At 40.6% G+C, this 24321-nt stretch overlaps 1 pseudogene; it reads left to right on the forward strand.

Moving 5' to 3' along the window:
- Positions 1 to 20729: 20729 nt before the first annotated feature.
- On the forward strand, positions 20730 to 22527 carry LOC118619339 (annotated as a pseudogene).
- Positions 22528 to 24321: the final 1794 nt, after the last annotated feature.

Here is a 24321-nt window from a genome sequence, read left to right on the forward strand (position 1 = left end):
CTAGAATTTGGATAATGATGTAGCAACTGTGCTTTGGGGGAGCCCAGTTTCCCCACCTCAAGGGATGCCCCAGCCTTGAACGTCTTTAAGGCCCATTTGTTGCAGGAATGGTCTTTCCCTCTGTTTCTGAGCAGCAGCTCTGTATGTCCATCTGCATGACGGCCATGCCAGGATGAGGGAGATGACACCCTGCCATCTCGTAAGACTATCTTGAGGGCTTTCCAAAGCCCAGATTTCCTCTGGATTGGGATAGTGGAGAACTGAGATGGCCAGTTAATCAGGGTGGGCTTGGGGTCTTTTGAAAATATACGTTTTTATTGACGTAAGAGAGAGTGAGGAGCAGGGGAAGAGAGAGAGAGAGAGAGAGAGAGAGAGAGAGAGAGAGAGAGAGAGAGAGTGAAACATCCATTTGCTGCCTCCTGCACACCCCGTTTCGGGAATCAAGACTGCAAGCTGGCCCTGTGCCCTAACAGGGAATCACACCTGCGCCCTCTCAGTGCATGGGACTATGCTCAACCACCTGAGCCACGCCAGCCAGGGGTGGGGTTGGAGCCTTGAAGTTAAACATCGGTGAGCCTGCGGGCGGGACTTGCAGAAGGACCCGTGTTCTCACAGGCTCACACCTCCACGCGCACTCACACACACAACCCCTGGTGGAGTGGGGAATTAGTCAGCGGAGGCCTGACAAAGTGCTTCCTACACATGCTGTTCTGTCAGGCGGCCCAGCTTCTCGGGCTTCAGAGGTAATTACATGGATTTTCTGTCTTGTACTTGCAAAAACACAGCCCAGCGCTGCGCTGCCACTGCGGGCTCGCGGCTGACAACGCCTTGGGCTCTGGCAGGCAGCAGGCTGCCGCAGAATGTTTACACGCGCTCCTCGAAGAATTCAGACCCCGGGAAGACACAGGAGGTACAGCGGCAGGAACGGGGGCGAGAGCGGGTGTGAGGGGAAGACGTGTGTAGAGAAGTCTCTCTTGGATGCCCGAGTGAAACATTCCAGAGGAGATGGGGGCGCACAAAGTGGGGTGACGGCTGCCGAGAAGGCTACGATGATGCTTCTGTTAATGAGTTTCATTTTCTTTCCCTTCACCCATCAGCATAATTACTTGGCTCGTGATGTTTATTTTTCTTTCAATCCACCCACCCACCCACCAATCAACGATTATTAGACCCCCACATGCCCCCAAATTCCAGTCCCGGCAATTTGTGTTTACCTGGGGTGGAGGGAGGGCATCCCCCGCAGCCCCTGCTCACCAGGCGCTTACACAGCGCTGGGAAGACAATTGCTCTTCCAGGAAACTGACAGAAGATGCTCAGTGATTCGTGAGCAAGGGGGATGGAGCACAGACCTTGATATCAAGCCTCTATCCAACGTTCGGGGTAGGTCCTTTTCTAGTCTGTATCTTAATGAGAATTATAAGCAAGAAATGAAATCCAGCAATAGGAATAAATAGAAAACGAAATGTACTGGGGTACTTCACCCTCTCAAGGCCAAAGAGGTAAGGGGCATAGATCAAAGCAAGATAACAGTTACCAGTGTTGACTATGCAAGGGTTTCTGAATTTACCTACACCTATTAATTACGTTTGGGTGCTTCTAGGTATCCACCCTGATGTCCAGAATACTGACTCAGACCCTGTGGGGGCCTTGGAGTCACCAGGAGCATAGAGAATTAGAAAGAGCCCAGGACTGGAGCAAGGATTTGTGACTTTGCTACTAATTGGGTCTGTGATGTTTGAACAAATCACTCCACTCTCTGAACTTCTTTTATATCCTCAAGTTCTTCTGACATTCTTATGAGCACTTGGTTTTTCCCCAGTCTGGTGGTTTTCTCTAACACCTAATGACCACTCAGTCTCTCGCATTCCTGTGTCATGCCCCTCTCTGGGTCTTCACTCAAACCAATCTCCTTCTCTGTTTCCTACTCCCCTTCAGTCCATCAAAACCTGCATGAGTTTCCAGGCCTGAGTTAGGCCACCCCCTCCCTGCGGCCTAACCATCCCTCCAGTCTGCACTTCCCTTTCTCTCCTGAACCCCTACAGCGATGCGTCGGATCTAAGTGGTCAAGCGCTAGAGGCCACATGATGTCCATTCAGTAACAGTGGCATTTGTGTTTCTCCCTGTGCTTCTAAGTGCTACATGGCATATTAAGGCACTGGGTAGAGACTGACAAACTGTTGTTGATGTTTTTTATTGCATCTCTCAGGGAGCCAAATAGGATTAGGAAAAGCAACTAGATTCAGATTAGGAGATGTTTGGCCTGAACAAGGTAAAAACAAAATAAAACAGAGTCAGCAAGGACACTTGTTAAGTGATTTTTCCCCAGCCAGGCCTAACAAGTCCAGACTCCCTTTCCATTTTGTTTTTCTGTTGGTTAGCTTGTCTTTCTCCTTGGGGATTTTTCAGTGAACAGTATCAGTTATATCATATATATATATATTTGTGTATATATATATTTGTGTATATATTTTTTAATATATTTTATATTTATATATATTTTATTTATATTTAAATATATATATAATTCCAAAGGTTCATCAAAAAATAAATCTTTATCCTTCAACAGTTTATCTATCTATCTATCTATCTATCTATCTATCTATCTATCTATCCATCCATCCATCCTTTCAAATTAATGCATAGAAAACAGGCTACTGTTTTAGTTTATTAAATATTGTGGCTCATGGTTGCTTAATGAGGTAGGTGCTATTTTATTCCATTTTAAACATTACAGAACTAAAGCTCAGGGATGTTAGGCTCAAGGTCTTACGGCCAGTAGGGGATACTGAATTTCAATCTAGGTCAGTCTGATTTCAGTCTTTCCATCACTCACACCTCATAAATACACTTAGTATATGTAACAAGCAGAATTAAATAACTCCTGAAGTGATGTACAAAACATGAGTAGGGGAATTAGTGTGTTTGAGTTTAGAAAGTAAATTGGAGTAGAGAAAATGATGGGTAACTTGGGAGGACTTTTGCAATAGTTAAATGCAGGCATTTGATACTTCCTTAAATGATTTTCTCAGTGGTGCATTTGTGTAATATAGTGACATTTTAATATTTTAGAATATCTAAGAAAGACTCTTGAGTTAAAACAAGAAAAGAATCAGCAGTAAGTTTCAAGTGGGAAACAGTGGCTGCAAAGGTTTCCCAAAAGGAGAGGTTCCCTTTGGGTGCTGCATCCCTCCTTCAGCTCACGGGAGTCCCGTCTGTAGTTCTGCAGAGGTAACCAGAAATCACAGTGATAGTACGTGCCTCTTCCACAGAACAGTAATTTCCAGGTGTGCTCACTGTTTGTGACAGTAGTGGTGTTTCAGATTCTCTCTCTCCCTTCTCTCCTCCCTCTTCTCTCTCCCTCTTCTCTCCCTCTTCTCTCTCTCTCTCTCTCTCTCTCTCTCTCTCTCTCTCTCTCTCTCTCTCCATAAGACGTTCTGTGTTAACTACCAGGCACCTCAGGAATAAAGAATTAGCCCACAAAACAACAACAACAAAACATTAGATTGGAGAAAGCATCAGACTAGAGCTCTCAACAAAAATGTTTAATCAACAGATAGATGGGGTAATAACTAATTTAGTACATCGGAGAATAATAAAACCTCATTACTTGTATAGGAAAAGAAATAGAAAGAAATATGATCTGCTCAGCAAGGCTCAGTTAGAAACTAAGGGTGCCAGATACTTTTGAGGTGGAGGCTTTCCCGCTGGGTTTTTGGAATTTATCAAATAAACTGTTAGAAACCAAAGTTTATTTCAAAGTCCATGCCGTCAAGAAAATGCCCCCCTATAGCCAGAAAAATAAAGACAGTTTACTCTGGAGAGAAGATGCACAGCAGTACACTGGACTCAGAGACAGCAGCAAAGCTGACGGATGAGTTAATATGCCATGAAAATGGCATTTTTAAAAAAATCCCCAAATGTAGAGCAATATTTCCCAAATCTACAGCTCTCTTCCATTAACAATCTTCCCAAATTATGAAAGCCAGCCTTAGAGTCCCTAGGCAGAAGACAGGAATATTATGCTCTAAAGAAACCCCCCTACCCCAAAGAAAAGATTTACAGATATGGACAAAGACAAAGGGAACTGAACAGACGGCCCCCATCATGTTACACTGTGATACACTCCCCATTCAGCAAGCCCAGCCCACGCCACAGCTGGCTTCTGGTTGGTTTATTTGGGCCTCACTATTAAGGACAAGTAATATCCAAAGGCTCACCATTTACTGGTTTTATTTTGTTTTTAAGTAAAACCTCTTATATGAAATACAAGGACAGAAAAAGAAAACAACATAACAAACGAAATGAAACAGAGACAGAGTAGGAATCAGAAGAAAACTTCAATGACAATGTAATGGAGTGCTTCAGGGAGCATCACTTATTCATTTATTCAACAACTATTCATTAAGTTGGAGCATAAAGCATCTATGCCAGTCATTGTTCCATGGAATGAACATTTTTTGCCATTTTGGACTTTTATGTTTGATGGATGAGAGACAATGTTTCACTTATGAAAGCAAGAATAGGGTATTGTATACAGGAATGTTTAGAAAATAATTAAGAGTTTTTGAAAATGCATCAGTTATTACATTAAAAAAAATAGGGGAGTTGGAATTAAAATTAAGGAAATCTCTGAAACACTTGAACAAAATTATAGAGATCCAAAATAAGGAAGAAAATATGACATGAAGACTCAAACCGGAAGGCCCAGTATTCAATGGAGAATAAAGAAGAGAAAATGAACGGGGTGAGAGAGGGAGTTACGAAAGAACAGCAAAATAAAATGTCCCAGAATGGAGGAACACAGGTTACTAAATTGGAACAGACCATTAAATGAAAGCAAGGGCACAGCTTAACAAATTTTCTGAACACGGTGGATCTAGGGGACATCTCATGGGCTGCCAGGAAGTAAGAATTTGTCCCAAAGGATCAGAGATTAGAAGGCCTGAAATTTCACATTTGCAACCTCAGAATTGGGAAGTCAAGGAGATGTGCTTTCAAAAGTCTGATGGAAAAGTATTTACAATTGGAATTGTAAATACAATTGCTTCTGGCCCAGCAATCAGTGACAAACTGAGGGTTCAATGAAGATTTAAATGTGAAGGGTCTCATGTAATTTATTTCCCATGCACCTGTCCTAAGAGGCAACTGAAGTATGTCTTCATCCGAAATAAGTAAGTAAAAACAGAGGAAGATAGGAGGACTATTACGAATAGACAGTTATTAACTTTAAGTACAATTAGAAATGAGAAAATATGGGGCATGTATTTATTCTATAATACATGCTTGTCTTTAATATTGTAAATACTCTAAGGTGCAGCAAACTGACCTTTCAGAGAAAATCCTTACTAGTGCTCTGGGGATCACTCTGAGTTGGCAGCTCCTGACATCACCATGGTTTTTCTGCCTTCTTGCCTTGCACTGCTGGTGCCTCTGCTTGGAACTACTTCTCCCCTTCCCAGATGACACCTGTGCATCTGGCAAGACCAAGGCAAGCATCATCTGCTCAGGAAGCCTTCTCGCACCCTCAGCCTCTCTCTGCCCTGGCAGGTGGCCTGCGTGTGCGCTCATAACACACGTGTTACTCTCTTCCATGGATGAATGCACTCACTGGCGGGATTCTTTAACACAGGAAGAGCGTGAGGCTCAGAGAGAATAAGAGACTTGAAAAAGATTATTCCTTTTGTAAGTGGTAGGGCCAGATTCAAATCCAGGTCTTTGGAAGCCAAGAGTTCTTCCTACACTGTGCAGGGAACACAGTGGATACTTCAGTAATGAGCCTTTATCAAAGTGGTCTGGGGGTGGGGTAATTCAAGCCTGGTTCTGTTCTGACAACAGCCAGCTGTACCTGGTTTCCCTGGATCTGAGGGCTGCCGTGCTCGAGAACAGCACCTGTGTCTTGTCAGGGACATGTTGCTGGAGGTAATGACTGCTAAGCTCTGGGAAGTGTCCAAAGCATACCATATGAGACGGTGGATTTTAATTGCAACCTGGTCTATTTGGAACAGTTTGGATAGTGGGAAATTGATTTTATTAAATACGGGCCTTTGTGCTTACATTCTTTCAAATGATTCTTACTTTACCTTTGTCCACATGTGTGCCACACACTCAAGTTGCACAAAGATAACATTATGTTCTTGATAGTGTGGAGAAAATTAAGAAAGGCTAGTATTAATATCACTAAAGCCATTTAAATGACATCTCCATCCTAAACACGGCACAGAGTAAGTTGAGACGATCAATATTAGAAAATGTCAAAAAACAAAATTAGGCAAGATGCTTTATTTGAAAACTTTTGACACAAAGAGTCTTTAATAGGTGGGAACTGAAAAAATTAAATCTTGTCTTGACAGTATTCATTTAATAGGGAGACATGTGTTGGAGTATATAGAAAAGTTATTTTTTTAAGACAAAGGAAATTTGACACAATATAGTTTAAAAAGATTTATTTTTGTTGGAAAAATAGAATTCTCTCTATGTTATAGCTGTACATCCTATTACTTCCATTTGATACTGAAAAATGGAAAAAGATAACTCATATCTAAAGAAACATTGATTCCATTGCATTTTCAATTCAAATAAACAGTCTTCACTCAACAATGAAATTCATATAAAAAAGAAGTACATTTTTTCTCTTTTCCTCCTTTTATTTATATATCCACCATCAGACAAGCTATAACACTATCTAAACAACTGTATGCATTAACAAACAAACATAGATCAATAGCTATAATTTGACACACATGCACCATTCTCTACGAAAACATCAATAGTCTAAAAGCTGAGTGGGCATAGCTGGAAAAAAATATGCTTCACAGACACAATGTTGGCAGAAGATTAAATAACCAGATGTCAGGGAGAAAAAAAATTCAATGAAACTGAACACATATTGGAAATGTACAGGTATTCTGTAGAGCTAAATTGTTCAAGATTAATAATAAGAAAATTATCTTCTACTTGCAGTCATTCAATTACTGTGTGTGCAAATATTTTGGATTGGATGTTTCCTTTCAAATATATTATTATCTACCTAAGGAGTGCTGTTGGGAGTCAAGGCAGAACTAGGATATGAGTTGCACAATGCAGTCCAATCTGAAAACAATATCTGAAGTTGCTATAGAGCCTTTCATATGCGAAACCACAGATGACTCATGTCATTCAAATCTATAGCCCTGTGATGGAGCAATGAAAAGGGAATATATAACTTAGTAATGGGTTCAGGCAGCTGAGAGAAGACAAGTTTATGTAAAGCATTTGATTGAAAATAGATGAAATTCAAGAGTGTGTCAGTTCAGCCAGCACCTACACAAACCAAAAAGCAAATACACCATTTTCCATTTTATTAATAAGGCAATATGGATGTGCATAGGGCAGTGCACCAGGGACAGGGGCCATGGGACATTTTTTATTATTTTCCAATGTTGTTACATCAAATAATTCATTGTAATTACATGCTGTAGAAGACCATGTGTCTCCTATGACTAATATTTTTAAGGGGTGACTCTTGGCATCCCAGCATGCTCAAATTGTCAGGAATGACCATAGCAGGAGAAAATATCAATTTATCTTCAAAACCTTCTAATCTGTTTTATAAAAATTACTACAGTATAGGGCTACCAGCATTGTCTTACACACATTCATAGTTCTATAATTCCTGAAATTGCTTAAAGAGTGGAACTTCATTGTTGCTTTAATCTTCATACGTATGGGAAGGGAACATAAGATATTAAATCAATTCACTTGCCTATGTAAATGTTATATGTCAAATTTTGTCTGGAAAATAAAAGAATGTAGAGAGGAAATAGACTACGGGATGAGGTGTACTGTTAGATGACATTAGACAGGTGGAAGAGGATACAGAAGAGAAAGGTTATCTTCCCGGAGAAAAACAAAACCCATCTTTCAGAACATAGACATTGAGGCAAATGTGAAGACTTCTGACCAGAACATGGAGATGGGGATGGATGTTCAAGAATGTATCAGGCAAGAGGCCAAACAAGGTTTCAAAGTAGTGAGTCACAGATTTCAGTGTGGAGATCAAGACAAAAATCAAGAACAAGGCCACTGGGATAGGCCTGAATGCAAAGAGGGGATAGAAGAGCTAGTCAACATTTGCAAAGCTACACAAACATGTACTCTCTTTTTGCCTAAAAAAGTATAATGAGCAAAAAGATTGATAGATATAGATAGAGAGATACAGAGAGAGAAGATAGATAGATATAGATAGATGATAGACACATTTTTTTTAAAAAACATAAATCATTAAGAAAAACATACCCACAAAATAAATTGACAAAGGACAGGGTCAGACATATAACTATCCAAGAAGCCTATGTAAGAATATTCAATCTCACTAGTAAGCTGAGGAGTACTAAAAAAAAAGAAAAGAAAAAAAATCACTGCTGTTTTTAAATCCATCACATTGGCTAATGTTAGAACAATAAAGAAGATAAAATGCAGCATAGGGAATGCAGTCAATAATATTGTAATAACTGTGTATGGTGCCAGGTGGGTACTGGAAATATAGGGGGGAACACTTTGTAAAGTATATGATTGTCTAACCACTAAGCTGTACACCTGAAACTAATATAAAATAATATTGAAAGTAAACTGTAATTGAAAAATAAGATTAAAAAGTAAAAAACAACAATAAAGAAGACACCCCACCACAGCAACACTGTGAGGATGCAGGCATTCTTTCTGTCGGTATGATGCTTTAGGATTCTTTAGGGAAAATAGTCTTCAGGTTTTGCATTCCTATTAACAATTTCAAGAAATGTATTTTATGCGAGTTAACTGTGAAGCTTATGCAAAGACTGAACCATGTGCACTAGTTTTATCGTGTACTCACAAACACACCCACCCCAACATATAAACCATTCACATACCATCGGAGTGTCTCAGAGAAACACTGAATTGATATGTAGGTCTCCTTCCTGGGAATCGGTGAAGTGACATCTGCTCCCAGTCCTCTTCATCTTTGCAGGTTTCCAAGGGCACGGAGAGAGAGACGGGTGGAGAGTATGACCCCATGGACCAGGCCTGAGCACTGGGCAAAGTAGGCTGTAAAGAAATGTCAAAGGATAAAAGATCTTTCTTTCTTACAGCTGCATAGTACTCCATTGTGTATATGTACCACAGGTTTTTAATCCATTCGTCTACTTATCCTTTGAGACTACATGGAGGGACTTGGAAAGTATTATCCTAAGCAAAACAAGCCAAACAGAGAAAGACAAGTATCATATGATCTCACTTATTTGTGGAATATAATAAACATAACAGTCTGAGGAATGGAATAGTCCCAGAGCCGTGGAAGTGGGGTACAGACTGACAATCCCCAGGAGTGGGGGTGGTGGGGGAGAGATAAACCACAGAACTTATATGCATGTATGCATGAACAATGGACATGGACAACAAAGCTGGAGACAGGGCAGGGAGGGAGGGGGAGGGGGGAATCAGTGCGGGGAAAGGAGAAACATCTGTAACAAAAATAAATTAATTAATTAAAAAAAAATGTCAAGACATTGATTTGAAGAGAAATTTTGTGAGACTCTGACTATAAACTACACTGCTGTGGGTCCCTAAAGACAAAGTTCAATACATATTTAAAGCGGCTGTTTGGATTGGATGCAACACAGTGATGCGTTTACACATCTGGAGGCTTTAGAAATAAGGATACCAGAAGAAAGGCAGCCCCAGGAATGAGGGCTGTATGGAGGGGGCAGACTGATAGCAGGGGCAGCAATTAGGCATTTCCCCCATGAGGTCTCCCAGAAACTGGCATCACCTGATCACCTGAGTCCGAGATGAACGCATAAGAGAACTTTCCATGTACATGCATAACACACCTGGGGTTCGGACACAAGGGTTGAGGCTCTTACAAACAATTGTGGTTAAAAAAAAAAATGGCCAAAGACATTGTCAACATCAACAAAGAAATTTCCTCACAGCAACCCCAAGTAAGGGGGATAGCCAAATGCCATGTAATTCTCAAAATCAGGCCAGGAGAGAAATAGAAGATTCCGGAATAGAGTAGTAGTAGCATCTTTGAAGATTCTCATGAATGTCCTCAAATATGGAGCCAACTGACTATGCTAATCTTTTCCTTCTTTCAATTGACGTGATGCAGAAACAAGTACTGGGGAAAAGAGGAATACAAAACAGGGCTGTGTCTCTGATGGCAAAGAACGTGCTAGCTCCAGACCTCCAGTGGGAGAAGTGACCCGGGCTACAGACCCGGGGAGCACCCGCTAGCAGGTGAAGTGAATCTGCACACCAGACACGTGACGCCCATGAGAACTGAGAGCATTTCAAAGCAGAGGAGGAGTTGAATGGGGGATGCTGACAAACCTACTGAGCCCAGCTGTCTGGCATGGGGCCAGGGCTGGAATAAAATCTCTATAAACATTTTAGCTAGTTCATTTTGGCTGGTATTTATAAACATTTTTTTCCACCTATAAGAACCAGGTCTTTGTGCCCTGAAGAGCATACTGAACACCATTTTATCTGAACTCATGACCATCCCCAGAGTTGTCCTCAAGGTATATAAAAGATAGGTGAGAAAATAAATACCCAAATCTAAAATTATAGCTCACAGGATAAAGAAACCAGGTCTCAAATCTTATGGGAAGGATTAAGCATATTCTCTCTCTCTCTCTCTCTCTCTCTCTCTCTCTCTCTCTCTCACACACACACACACACACACACAAACACACACCACAAACATTCACACAACCATCTAAGGAAAAGTAGGCAGTCTTGACAAGCTGCCCAAGTAAGAAGTTATAAAAAAACAGAGGGGGAAAAAAGAAGAAGATGGTGGAATTAAGAAATAATATAAAGTTTGGTTTGTGTGGCTCAGCGTTTGAGCTTCGATCCATGCACCAAGAGGTCGCCAGTTCAATTCCCGGTCAGGACACATGTCCAGGTTGTGGGCCCGATCCCCAGTGGGGGGCATGCAGGAGGCAGCCAATCAATGTTCTCTGTCATCGATGTTTCTATCTCTCCCTCTCTCTCTAAAATCAATAAAAAAAAATATTTTAAAAAAAGGAAATAATATAAAAGCAGTAAAGAGATGAATATAATTTTTAAAAGTTCAAATTATAGGAATGTTTTTTTTTTTTTTCCTACTTCTTTAAAAATAATGTCATTGGCCCTGACTGGTTTGGCTCAGTGGTTAGAGTATCAGCTTGTGGTCCAGAGAGACCCAGGTTCGGTTCCCGCTAAGGGCATGTACCACAGTTGCAGTTTGTCCCTGGCCCTGGTTGGGTTGTGTGGGTGGCAGCCACTCGAAGTGTCCCTTTCACACAAAAAAAAACAAATAAATAATGCCATTGGAATTTTGATAGGGATTGCATTGAATTCATTGACAACTTTATTACTATGAAAATAAAGCTTGAGAAACTCCCAGTGATGGCAAATGAGAAAAACAAGGACATTAAAGTGGGGGAGCAGCTGACATACGATAAGAGAGATGAGGATACTGTGTATTCTTAAAGGACATTAAAAGATAATAGAGAATACATTTACTGAACAGAAGAAATAAATGATTAGTTAAATCAAAATATCCACTGAGTTTTAGGAATGATTAAAACAGAATATTCAACGCTGTGAAGTATTTTGGATTGATAATTTTTGAACTTCAAGGACAAAAGTAAAAATATTTCAGCTATCCAGAAAGGAGTACATTACAAGCAAACAAGGCAGTGCCGGGCTGGCCTCATGCAGCTCCCAGTCAAGCATGGGACATGAGAAACAAATGAAACAATCCTGCCAAGTTTCCGAGGAAGGAAGTCGTATTATATGCCAGGACTTCGCTCCAGTAGGAAAGCAACAGGAGGTTTTTCAAACATAAAGGAATTCATCCAGTTTAATCCTCATGAGGCCTTCTTGAAAAGAAAACAATGACAGCAACAACCAAAGAATGTCCTAAATGCTACTTCCAAGAAGGTAAGAAACAAATCAAAACAAAGATTTAATTAATTATAGAACCCATGATTTTTTTTAAAAAGTATCTTGATTTCATTAAAGTTATTTAAATATAGAAATAATACTAAGAGCTTCTTTGAATCAAAAAATAATAATAAAAAAAACACACAGAGAGAAAATAATTACTCTAAATCTTCATAAGTATATAATAATTAAAATTAAAATATCACGTTAATGTATAGAAGCAGATGAGAGGAAGTGAGAATGTCAGTAGCCTTTTCTTCCTTGGCATGGAGCAAATCAATACTACCATAAATTGAAACATGGAATTTAAAAATCTCTGTTTTTCTTAACCTTAATAGCTTCTTGTAGAAAAAATAGTATCTCTTTTGTCAAAGATTTTATTAACTCAGCCATCCTTGCAGTTTAAACTATACATTTTTTTTCCCCTAAGTTCTTGTAAAATGAGACTGAATACTTTTCATTTTAAAAACGTGCAGGTATTTATAAGGACCCAAATTAATAAAACCATCATTCTCTTGTCCACTGTTTCTCTCTGTCTCTATTTCTCTTGTCTCCTCCCTTCTTCCCTTCATGCCCTCCTCCCTCCATAACTCCACATATTTTTAGGTATTTACTTTTAGGAAATCAGCTACTATTTCTTTTGATTCCTCATTTTTGCATTATTTGACACTTATACACACACAAACATATATATATATATGCCATATATATGTTTGTGTGTGTGGTTGTGCATTTGTTTGGTGTGTGTGTGTGTGTGTGTGTTGTCAAATAAAAAGCAAATCTGGACTTTATTAAAAAGGGTTATTACGAGGTATTGTAACAAGAGATGGAGATTATTGCTATGGAGAGAGTTCTGACCATGAGATCTGAAAGTGTCTCAAAGTTTCGGTAAAAGGGGTTTTTGTTTTGTTTTTAAAGAAGCATAAGCAAGGGTAGAAAGAACTGGATGTGGGGATGTGGGATAAAAGGGTGGTGTGATTGAACATTAGATCTGCGAATGTTTTCCCTGAGGCCAGCCTACTCTCAGGAGGGCTGCGCACCTTGGCTGAAGATGAGGGAGTGGGACAGGACGGGGGGAGGAAAAGCTTGACAAAAGTTTGGTTAACAAGACTGGTGTTCAAGTTGATCACTGGGGGCAAGCAGTTCAGCTAATCTTTTATGGTACAGAGAATGGGAATTTGAAGGATCTATAGCTGGCATTGCCATAGGTAACCAAGGGGGCATCCATGAATTTTTATCAAGTCATACGAGGAAGAGCAGTACTTTGCGATAAGCCATTTTTCTGAAACGAAAGGATGGGTATATTTCTGCACCTTTCCCGTTTTTCTGGCTCACAGGGCTGGGGTGAAATGCAACACTGCTGCTGTGTGTGTGTGTGTGTGTGTGTGTCACATTTATACATATATGTGAGACCAGCCAGGATAGATTTTATATCACCTACCTAGATGCACGGGTCGGTTTGTTTGAGAGAAGAAGTGTGCATGTCACTGCAGGTTGATGGGAGGTAGAGAAAATACACAAGGGAGGAGTGGCAAATGCAATCGTTAGTGGATCAAACTATCTTTTGCATGAGAAGAGACCTCATCTAGGGCCCACCTTGGTTCATACCTTTCCTGACTTGAGTGTGTCATTTCCTTTTTGTGACTCACACAGGCATCCATGGCTCCAGGACTGGAGGCGGTGGCATTGCCCATTAATCTCAGCCAGCCACTTCCCTTTCTTCTATCCCAAAGGGCCCAGGAGAGACTCATTATCAAGGGGTATCCACAGACATTTTATCAAAACATGGCCCTGCCAACTCCTGCGTGGCTCCAGGGTGAAATAGCCATCATATTCATTGTGTGACTATCTCTATTTCCAGAAAAGTTGAATCTGTTATTCTTTACCTTGTCATTTGGCTGTACCTTGATGCTTTTTACCTTGGCTTTCCAGCTGATCCATTTTTCACCTTCCTGGTGAGACCATTTACTTTTATTCACTGGTACAAGTATGTGTATGTTCACAAGGTAAATTGGAGTCAACTGCAAATAGAAATACATGGCTTCTATAAGGTCAGGTAAAGGCTCTATAATTTAATCAATATCTAATTAAACATATCTCCTTACACGTGTTACTCATTTAGATGGGATTTTATATCAACCACTGTTTGTAATCATGTTTCCTCCTTCTTCCCAGCACTGTCTCATGGGTGATTTACCCAGGCACAGGGGGGTTTGGTGACTGAGCTCAAGTTGTTATCGGTGGAAGTGGGGGTGGGTTTCTTGGGGTGCTGTTGGAATAAGAATTTCTGGAGGCCCCCATAGGAGGATGAGGTATTATAGAAAACTATTTCTGTGGAATTACACCCTTGAATTTCCAAGGCCCCATTTTCCTTTGTCCAGCCAAGTAAGAAGTCTCATTTTGCCTTCAGCGGGCTATAGCAAAGTCAGTGACCAGAGTTTCTGCTCCATGTTAGGGCATAGTCCTATCCAGCATCAGGCTAACTTAGTTTGCGTTTCCTGCTGCAATCCATCAGTTCATTCCTTGTGGGGTCTGCATGGCCATGGGCCATGTGGCTATGGAGGGAACATGGGCTGGAGCAAAGCCAAAGGGATCAGAGAGCCCAGAGAGAACTCCTTTGTTTGGGGGATTGTGAATCTCCAAATTTTCACAGGCTTGCAGAGACCCTGTCCTCTCTAGCCAATCTTGTTCTCTAGGCTAGATTGACAGGCAAGTCTGTTCCCTATGTCACTCCAACTTCACTGTATCTCCATCTGTCTCTCCTGATTGAACCCCTTCCCCCAGTGATTTGCAGGGAATCGGCCTGTGGTTTTCTGGGAAGTGTTGAAGTTGAAGTTTCCTGGTGAAGCTGCCCAAATAACCATGCCTATAATGTCTAGCCTCCCTTTGCTCATTTCCTATTATTAATAACTAGCTAATTACAACAATGTCAAAGTCACACAGCAATAAAAATCATCTATATGTTATCCATTCCTCCAGCAAATCTCCATTTACACATTTATATTTTCAAAAGTATTTTTTTCTTTTATTGATTTTAGAGAGAGGAAGGGCAAGGGAGAGAAAGACAGAAACATCTATGAGAGAGAATATTAATTGGCCACCTCCTGCATGCTCTCCACTAGGGATCAGGCCTACAACCTGGGCATGTGCCCTGACCAGGAATCAAACTGGTGACCTCTTGGTGCATGGGTCGATGCTCAACCACTAAGCCATGCTAGCTGGGCTACACATTTACATTTTTAATACTCCTGTCTTTAATCTAGAATGTCCCTACCCTGCTACCCTATGAACATACTAGGTTTCCTCAATTTCAAAACATCATTGATGTTGAAATGCTGGATTGTTTAAATATAGGTTTTTGAAGCTAATGGGAGATAGAAATATAATAACCTAGTTAAATGTACACTTTCAATAGTCTTGCACATGTGGACTTGGATTATTTTAAATGTCAAAAACCAAATCAACTGTATGGCACAATTGAAAAACATGGTGTATTCTCATCCCCATAAACCAATCTTTCAAGGCCAAGTTCAAATGTCAACATATCCAGGAAGCATTCCCTGTTTGCCTCACCTGGAAATGACTGTGTCCTCCCTAACAATCCAATCCAACTTCTTTGTTCATTCCTCACCTAACATTTAAATCATTGCTTATCTAGCCAGGCTATGCTTTTTCCATGGAAACGTTTGCATAGAAGTTGTTAGAATACCGTAGATTCCCAAGCACTTTTACATGAATGCAATAATTCCTCCACATTTCCTTCCTGTCTGATACAATTGAAATGGCTGATGAATTTCTCTCAATTAAGTAAAAACTAAATAATCTGTTTACACACTGTCATAGGTCTTTTCTGCTCATGTGACTCTTTGCATGCTACAAAGATTTGGTCATACCAAAGTCTTTTTATTTATTTATTTTTAATTAATGTTTATTATGTTCTCACAATACATTTGAATTCTCACAGGTAAGCAGAAATTAGAGTAAGACTAGAATCAGCTCTAATCACATTTCTCTCCATCAGAAGGTAAGACTTGTCTTTCTTCCAGATGGCCTGACCCTACTCTCACCCCAAAAGGGTAGAAGGGGCGAAAGGAGAGCTTTGCCTTAGGAGAAGGGAAGTTAAGGTTCACAGTCCTGGCTTACAGCACATTCTCTAAATGGGGAAAAAAGTAGGTGGCACATCCTTAAACTGGCTCCTCTCCATGTGGCCCCTCAAGTGAACCACACTCAACAAATTTTTTTTTTTTTTTTTAGGATGTGCCCCTAGTGGGAACTGAACCAGGGACTATCAGGTCCACAGGCTGGCACTCCAACCACTGTGCCAAACTGGCCAGGGCACATTTGCTAGGTGGTTGTATCCAGTTTAACCGCTATGTTGCAAGAAGTAGCCACTTCTTGGAGCTACTATTGAAACTTTCTCCAGCATCATCCTTTTATTTAGACAGTCTGGGTGTAAACCAGACAATCAAACTTTTTAAATGAGAAAAATAAGAATCAAAGAGGGTTCTAAGGCTTGAAGTGAAGATATATGGACTTCTTTCCCTGGGGGAAGTGGGTACTTTTAGTTCATGAAGATTTGTCACAGGTCACTTGCCTTCCTCTTTCTTTCTGACACCTCTGCCCACTTTCAGCCCAATCTCTACTGCCCCTAGTGCCCTGCGCTCTCCAATATGCTCAGCACCTCTGCTGAGCTAGTTGTTTAGAGGTCTGAAAGGCAATTGCCAGTATGTCCCAGAGTTGGGAAATTTTCTCCCCCTCTCACTACTCATATGTCCCTGAGTCCTGGTCTTTCTGCATCCTGATCTAGTCGCTATGATAAACACACTCCTGTAAATGATGTTGATATATTAGTGCAAGGACACATGTAATGCACTGTGCAAGTCTTCGATTAATTCACATAAGGGTGGAATTCAGAGAGAATCATTTCGGATAACGAGTTAATTATCTTTGCCCTTCAGTTTCCACCTCACCCGGCAGTCAGTCCATGGATCTGTCCTAATATGAAAGGAACAGAATGGGCTGGAGCTCAGTCTAGGTGAGCCAGCAGGGAAGCCACCACCTCACACAACGGCATGTGCACTTTTGTGTATACAGAGGAAAACAATTTTATTATTTTTCTGCAGTTCTTTAAAGAAGCTATTTATAAAGTTATGAACCTGCTATCCTGCCAATTAGCCCTTACCTGCCCCCTCTCTAGGCACCCCAATTGTCCATTCTGTGTTCCTTAGTACAAACTGCTGTTCATACATTCCTGATTTGCTATTTTCAAAAAATGAATCATGATTTCTAATTTTTGTTATTTTAGTGTTTCATATGTCTTATTTCCATTTGCATTTGTTAACTCAAGGAATTTTAAAGCTGGAAGAAACCTGTAAGCCATTTAGTTCAACTTCCTTCTTTCATAAACTAGGAGATACAGACACATCAAATGGTTTATTTCAAGGTCACCTGCGAATCACATAACCAAGTCATAATATAAACCAGTACTGGGTCCAGTACAATCACTTAATGTCATTTACTTTTGGAGTATGTCTTCCTTAAGAAATTGCCTTTAATAATCCCACATATAGCATTACCTCAACTATTGAATAACTTTCTGCTTCTTATTCTCCTAAAATTTACAGTTTATTGCAAATACTAATGTAAAAGAATGCCAAACTTGGGTTTCAACTTGGAAGGCAAACGGATCTACATATTCATGCTGGCTTTGAGAGCCAGGCATGTCTCCAGAGCACAGTAAACAGACAATAGAGAAGACCTTTATTCCAGATGCTGCATTTTAGCAGGGTGGTATCTAATACATTAGAGATGTTTTCCCAAGTTTCTCCGTGTTGAAATAATTCATAATGATATCAAGGTCAGTGCAAGCTGAGGCTATTTGTTCTGTAGATACCAGACACGCAAGGTAAACCTCCTAGGAGGCTATTACAAGCCATCAACAAAACACCCGCTAAGGATGTAAATTTTCATCCTCTCTGTAAATCTTCAGCTTATATCTTTCATGGCGACTTCTGCCCATTCATACCCAACACTTCCTGACTCAGGCCTTGCACAGATTTCAGCAAACAACATTTCCTGTATCATTTACAAAACTGTTTAGGACTCAGCTCCACGTAGGAATTTCTGCAAAGCTAAAAAATAAGTGTTTCTTCTATTGACCAAGTATGCCAAGTTCAAGGGTTCTTTTCTATCAAAAGTTTCAAAGCAAAGGATATGTTAATAATGTGTACTAAAACATGTTATCCAAAATCCTTGAGAAACAGATTAAGTCTATGTCCTTATAAATTGAAAAGAATTAAGTCCATTTGATAAGCTTCATGGGCTATGCCCTTCCTTGCTCCAGGGTCTGATCCTCCAGGGCCATAACTAGTATAACACTTTCAAAATCAAATGTAACCACTGGCATTGCATGTAACAGATGTTGCATGTAGTAGTATACTTCCTATGGGAAAGAAAACATGCATATCTTGTATAAATATCATACATGTATAGTCAATATACGAATATAAGTGTATTATGCATATACGGTAGAGTTGTCTATTGAGTCATCTCTTTACATGACACCATATACATGGCACTAAGTTATGTGTGGACCACTGAAGGGTTGGTCAGGAAGGTGTGAACAGTGAGTGTGAGGGCATTCAATGACCAGCCTCATGTAGAGACTAGGCCAGCTATAGTTAATAGTAAGTAGCAGTTAAAATAATGGTTTTCATGATGGGCCTTGTAAGACCAGGGAGAATCCAGGTGACAAAGTGTAGCATAGAGCTGGGTTCTGGGAGGCTATGCAGCCCCCTTCTCTATGGTGTGATGCCTGCAGAATGAGTAGTGAGTCATTTGCACAGTGCTGGTTAGCTTAAGCACCCTGCAGTGTTGAGGGCAAAGATGTTCTCCAGGCAGGAGCAAGGTGGACAGAGGCAGCCCTACTGAGGCTCCACCCGCAACTCCATAAGAGGCAGGAGCAGAAATTGGAGAGGGAAGCTTGTGAATGATATTTCAGTCACCTCTGTGGACTCTTCAGAAGGACTGAGGAACATTTGACTGTGGTGAGCCATGTATCTATGATGTCATTCATATTCCACAGGTAGTCTGAGAGGACTAAATAAATAATTCCTGATTATTCTCACCCTTGTTCTTCCTTCCAGGACTAATGCCTAGAATCTGCTTCACTAATGACACACCCTCTGAAATCCCTCTCTAGTTGTCAACTTCCTGTAAAACTTCACCCTCGAAACACGTTTTAAGTTGTGATTTTTATTTTATTTTTAAATAGGCAAGACAAGCATAGTGTACAAGTTTGAATGGTATCCAAAGGTAAATAGTGAAGCATAATCCTTTTCTTCCTCCCCTTTACCTCCTCAGGGGTGTCTACTATTACTAATTTCTTATGTACCCTTCCAGAGAAATTCTATGAATATCATGGACTTTATGATCTCTCTTGAGAGCACCAAACATGTGTCATAATCCTTAGAAAGAGCCTGAACACATATATGGTGCTCAATAAATATGTATTAATTAATTGAAAATATAGACTATTTCAGTGTTCATCAAAATCCCAGAATCCCAGGCATAGGAAAAACTGCAGAGTTGACAGTACTTACTCGAAGGGAATACACAGAGTCCTACACCTCCATACATAGTTCCATGCTACTGAGTGCAAAGAGTTAACACTGCTGGGGAATTTAAGATATATTATGCTATGGAGAGTAACAGACCCTGAAAATGGAAGCTGAGCTCTGGCATTTTACACCTTGCAAAGACAAATGCTTTGCAATGTGTATTAAAAGCACTCTTTGTTATCAAAAGATTTGGCAAGTCACCCAGAATTCTTAACTTTCCCACCATGGCAGAAATCTCATTATGTATAACCTTTTAAGTGGGACTAGAGAAACATTTGCAACTTGATTCTCACTGAGCACAACTTCTACATGCAAGTACAATCCAAATGGAGACAAAATGTATATTATTTTTGCATTGGACATGTAGTGCCAAGAGCAATTTTCCACTGTCCCCTTTTATTCAAAAGCCAAGTAGCTTATTCTCTCTCTCTCTCTTTATTTCTTTCTCTCTCTCTGTCTATCTCTAACACACACACACACACACACACACACACACACACACACACAAATCCTAGAGGCTTTATATACTAGTTGGACAATAATTCTTACAAGATGGTCCTAGTGCAAGGGTCCACCACTCAGTCTGATCACAGTGGATATGATACATTTCAATTCTTGGGGTCCTACAGGGCAGGCAGGTGTACAACAACATGCAAGACTAACCCCAAGATACTTTGTGGTGATAGTTTTTGTGGTTGTTTGTGAATTTATCTTGTTACTACCCTAGATTATCTCATATACTCATGCTAAGTTACAGATGGGCCTGGACTTCTTTTCGAAAGCTGGGACCACCTTTGCATCCTTTCACTGTACTGGTCTCGCAGACCACCAGCAGCTACTTTGTCCAGGCTTTGAGCTAGGTGCTGTACATTGAATATTCAGGTAATCACCACAACGGTCCCATGAGATATCATTTTACACACAAAGAAACTAACAATCAAAAATGATAAGGCCAGAGGGGAAGGAGAAGAGCCACAGCCACGAAGGGCACACCAGGGTCCTGAGAGTTTGAACTGCGTGCAGGCAGTCGGCCATGCGGGGAGGGATCTGGAGTGAGCCTAGGACCCTCAGGCGGCTGCAGTGCTCAGATCCCACAGAGTCATGAGAGGGTCCAGCAGGGCTGGAAGCGGAGCATCTTGCAAAGATGCTGGAGGAAGTCTAATGTCTCAGGAAAGTGATTATGGGGATGGACGATATCCAGTAGTGATGAAAGTGAGGAGGAAAGCCCAAACTGGACAAGCTGTCCACCTCTCTTCTTTCCCATGCTGTGCAGGGAGCAGCATAAGAGCAGAGGTACACCTGTTCAGAGGCTTGGCAAGCCGCCCACAGGAGGAAAATGTCACCCATGAAATTCAACAACACAGCTGCAGTTTCAGAAGTTTCACCTCCTATGAGGCAGAAGAGTGGTTTCCAGGAAGAGCTGGGTTGGTGTCTCTCCAGTAGTGACGATGAGCTGCCACCAGGGACGCAGCAGAAGGCAACTAAGAAAGTGCCCATCAAGGAGGAGAAAGGTGTCCCTTCTCCCAAAGACCGTGCTTACTCAGGAGCTGGAAACCATGGCTCCTGCTCACCACATGCTCACAGAGGACGAAGATGAGTACAGAGTCGTCAGGGGAAGGCCAGGACATTAGGGACATGCTGGATAAAGGGAGCCCCTTCCAATTTTGCCTCACTAGAGTCTCAGGAAGTAAGTCTTTATATAATTCTAAAGCCCTCCACATCAAGGACATTCTATCGCCTCGATTTGGGACATTTGTATCTTCAGCAGTTAATTGTTGTGTTGATATGGCCTGGTTCATAAAGCATCAGCCACCAAAGTTCAGGAAGAAACCAGTTCTGGTTGTGCATGGCGGTAAGCAAGTAGCCAAGGCTCATTTACAAGCTGAGGCAGAGACTCATGGAAATGTTTCCCTCTGCCAGGAAAAGCTGGATATGGCATTTGGAACACACCACACGAAAGTGATGCTACTGCTTTGAGAAGAAGGTGGGTTGTCATTCACACCTCCAACCTCATCCATGCTGACTGGCGCCAGAAAATTCAAGGAACACGCTTGAGCCCCTAGTACCCATGAATTGCCCATGGAACCCACAGATCCAGAGAATCACCATTTTAAAGCTGATCTCATCTCATCAGCTACTTGATCGCTTATAATGCTCCTCCTCTCAAGGAGTGGATAGATACCACCCATGACCGTAATCTCTCTGAAACAAACATTTACCACATTGTATCAATCCCAGGACGTTTTCAAGGAAGTCAAAAAGGTAATTAGGACACTAGGTTTAGGAAGCCTCTTCTACATCTAAAGCCAAGTTTGGCAGATAGTTTTCAAGCGTTGGCTTCATGGGGGCTGATGAATCAAAATGGTTATGTTCTGAGTTTTAAAATGTTGGTAACCCAGGGGAAGGAAAGCGGGACCTCAGAGAAAAGTGCTGCTCCTTTCCATGTGATCTGTCCTTCTGTGGAATTGTGGGGACAAGCTTAGAAAGAAAGGTACCCAGCAGGGGGCTCTCTTCCTCGTGGCGTTCAGACAGTGGAAAAACAGAATTGGCTTCATTTCTATTTTCACAAATGGTCAGCTGAGACATCTGGCTGCAGCAATGACACGCCACATAGTAAGACGTATATGACACCTTCTCCGGATCTCTTCAGATTGCTTGGTTCCTTGTCACAAGTGCAGATCTGTCCAAGGCCCCTTGGGGAGGGTTAGAGGAAAATGCTGCCCCACAGCTGATCTCTTCCTAGGAGCTTGGGGTCCTTTTCCTTCCATAAGTATTTGGCCTGGACAGCTTCAAAATGAAACAGAAATTCCTCTTGGGCCGCCAGGAGCCAACAGCATCCTTTTCTGTGCCTTGTGACCTCCCTGCAGAACTGTATGGAAGTAAAGATCAACTGTGGATTCGGAACATTCCTTCTATCAAACCCCCAGATACACATGGGAACACGTGGATCCCATCCTGAGATTAGTGAATTTCTGTGAAACTTGAATGTAAGACATTGAGCCCTAAACACTGGACGTTCTTGTTTGTACTGGGTATTCACTCCCTTTCAAGTTTTTTTCCTGCACTCCTAGCACTTTGCAAAGATCACTCTTTGAACATAGATATTGGTTATAGTTTTAGTGGTCATTATTAACGTTTCTCACTAAAAAAAGTTATGGTTTTTAAATTCCATTTTCTATGTTGTGCTTTGGAATGAGAGTTATTAGAATTCACAATGTGAAAAGAATATTAAAAAAATTATAAGACCACTTGGTATGATGTCATATATGTGTCAAAATTTATACTCAATTCTTCTAACTTCATGAAGGAAAAGAAAATAGTTAAATGAAACCACTGTTGTGTGTGAACCACTTTTTGTGTGAATATATCTTTTCATATGCAGACACACATGTACACATATGATTGCACTTAATGCATGTAATGCTGGTCATCTCCACACATTGAAGGTATACTGATTCAGTATAGCGAGATAATTAGAGATATGTTTTTACATGATTGTTGTTTTCTTAGATAACCTTTTAAATCAGTAGGTAGGAGAGGATTAAAGATTTCTTGCACTGGATGATTTTAGAATTACTTAACGACTTCAACAAGTTCTTATTTAGTGTGCATCATTTACTGGGCAGTTAACAGTGGGATGTGCTGGAGGTTCAGTGGTGAAAAAAAGAGAAAAGCACCTTTCTGCATAAATCACGTGGTCTAGAAGAGCTGGACCAGGGGTTGGAGAACCTTTTCCAAAAAAGGGCCAAATAGCAAATGTTTCTGGCCTGGAGGGCCACGCGGTCTCTGTCACAACCACTCAACTCTGCCCTCATAGCAGAAAAGCAGTCTCAGATGTGGGAGAAAGTGAGTGTGGCTGGATTCCAACAAAAAAGGCAGTGATGAACACTGAATTTTAATTTCATAGAAGGTTATTTTTCTTCTGATTTTTAAAAAACCTTTAAAAATGTAAAAAGCAAGGGCACTTTTTTAACATGATAAAATCCATTTATGACAGCCCCACAGCTAACATCATTCTGAAAGAGGAAGAGGGAAAGATTTCCCACTAAGATCGGGAGCAAGACAGCGATTCTCATTTTACCACTGCTATTCAACACTGTACTGAAAGTTCTCGCCAGAGCAATTTAGCAACCAGATTAGATAGAGACAAAACTATGTATTATTAGATAATAGATAATTCTACCTATTATTAGATTCCATGATTCCCAAAGAACACATGCACAAAAAGTTGCTAGAGCTACCTAATAAACAAAGTCAGCAAATTTTCAGGCTACAATATTAACACACTAAAACCAGTTATCCTTCTGTATGCCTATAATGAAATTCCCAAAAAAAATTTAAGAAAATAATTCATTGACAATAACATTCAAAAGAATAAGATACCTAAGAATAAATATAGCCAAGAAAGTAAAAATTTGGTACAATGAAAACTATAAAACTGTACAATAAAAAATTGCTGATAGCAATTAAAGAAGACATAAGTCAATGGAAAAATATCTTGTATTCATGGATTGGAAGATCTCCTATTAAGAACCCAAAATGATCTACAGGTTCAAAGCAATTTCTGTCAAAATTCTAATGCCCCCCCCCCCCCCCCGCGAATTAGAATATTCAATTCACAAATTCATAAAGAATTTCAAGTGGCCTTGAAAAGCCAAAACAAAATTGAAAAAGAAGAACAAAATCACACTCCCTGATTTCAAAACTTACCAAAAAGCTACAGAAATCAAAACAGTGTCGTATTGGCCTTAGG

Source organism: Molossus molossus, unplaced genomic scaffold (genome assembly GCF_014108415.1).
Source record: "Molossus molossus isolate mMolMol1 unplaced genomic scaffold, mMolMol1.p scaffold_m16_p_6, whole genome shotgun sequence".
NCBI classification, from domain to species: domain Eukaryota; kingdom Metazoa; phylum Chordata; class Mammalia; order Chiroptera; family Molossidae; genus Molossus; species Molossus molossus.